The following is a 1,995-nucleotide window of genomic DNA, read 5'->3' as shown; positions in this document are numbered from 1 at the left end:
ATCAGTAAATACATCTTTTTAAACGCCACAACTTTTATCTGAAACATTTTTTTCTAAAATGCTTAGTTTTCGAGATATTTCACCGGTCCGGGACTTTTTGAACACCCTGTACATCTCCTCTACGCGCTGTCAGCGTGCTGCAAATGTAACCGAATCGGCACTCCTGATTATAATTCTTGCAACAGATCTTATACACTATATGTGTCCTCTCCTTAGTACTCAAAAGATCCTTAGGACATCGAATAAATCTATCAAATTTCTTACTAATTCTGTATGCAAGACTGAGACTCTGAGACTGTAGTCCTTTAGAAATCTGGACATATCATAAGAAATTTGTTGTATATACGATAGTAAAGAATGTCTCATATACTTCAACTCGATCCTGTGAGAAACTCTCATCCGAACTTTTTGGGTGGTTGGTCCAGTAGTCTCACACATCTCTCAATAACTTGGAAGATAAACTGCAACGAGCAACAATTATCAAGAAGTACACGTATGACCGTTACTAGATTCTTTTTGTGAAACATTGGATGGAAGAGTCTAAGGGCTCGATCTGTAAGAGTCACCATATCTACTTTTGGCTCAGAGGATGATTAGAAAAATAATTCAAAACTCTGCCCAAAAACGTGGGCTTCTGATACCAATCACATACTATGTGTCCATTTAGTTTCTTTAAGAACAAATCCAAGAAATTGATAGTCCTATAATCATTTTTGTCAACTTACCTCGGTGGTCAAATAGCCCCGGTCTCCTTTACATACACATACATATATATACAATCTATTCCAAAACTATCGTATAATTATCGTATTTTAATAACATATTCCGTAACTTAATTAGAGCCGAAAATTCTAATACGAAAATATCGATGTTGATAACATTCTTTAATTTTTAATAATATATATTCTTTGTAACCGGGTTAAATTTTTTAATTAGAGCTTTATTCAAATATAATCTACCTCTAGAACTAGCTAAAAAGATTTTATATTCATTTTGGCATCTGAATTTTAGTTCGCGAAGAGACCATTTTTTTCATTAACTTATAACTCAAACTAAAACTGAGACTTTTTTAAAAAAGTCTAGTTACAAAAAAGTATTGATGCTTTTAAATATTGTGCGATAATTTTGAAACATCTTATATACATATACGTTTGTGTGTGCGTGTGTATACATACATATATAACATTACACACACATATATGTGTGTGTGTGTAGAATAAAATAAATACGTGTATATATGTATGTGTTTGCATTAACACGCATTCGTGTGATACAACAAACATATGTTTTCAGGTTGTTACGTTATTTGTTCATTTTGTTATGCGTATAAGTATTTTTAACTTGACCACGGCGTAATACTTGCTATCTATGAGTTACGTTTTTATACTCATATTTCTTATTTTTCACAAATTGACGTTTAGAGATAACAAACACAAACACAGTAATTATTCAAATAAACCCGAATATTATGAGAAATAGAAACAAGTAAATAGGAAATGTGAATATAAGTAAGAAATGAAGAAATGTGGTAAATAGGTATTTATAATGATTATAATTTTACTTTGATATTCAACTACGTGTTCTTACTTAATCTTTTAAGACGTTCATGAAACATTCTAGTAACTTTTTTTTAATGAAATATTGTCAAAAACACTCTAAACAGCATATTTATAAAGTTTCAACTGGCCGATCTTAAGTGTCCTTATACCAGTGACACTTAAAGGTTAAAAATAAATATTTTATTATCTCTCGCTCTATAAATAATTATAATATGAAAGTAATATTAATATTTTTCACTAACTACGTATCTCAGAAAATATTTTTAGTTACATAAAATAAAAAGACGTTTAAAATTTAATTTTCGTAGAAATAAATCAAAGTATGATTTTATGAACATTGAACTTTAACTTAATTAATCATGTCTTATTATCTCCAGCTAAGTTCATATATAAAGAGGTTTCAGTCGCCTTGTTATATAGCAGAGTAAACTTGCAG

This window comes from Odontomachus brunneus, unplaced genomic scaffold (genome assembly GCF_010583005.1).
Source record: "Odontomachus brunneus isolate Ranch 3 - 2012 unplaced genomic scaffold, Obru_v1 Obru_scaffold_064, whole genome shotgun sequence".
Classification (NCBI taxonomy): Eukaryota; Metazoa; Arthropoda; class Insecta; order Hymenoptera; family Formicidae; genus Odontomachus; species Odontomachus brunneus.
Note: the sequence above shows the minus strand (reverse complement) of the source record.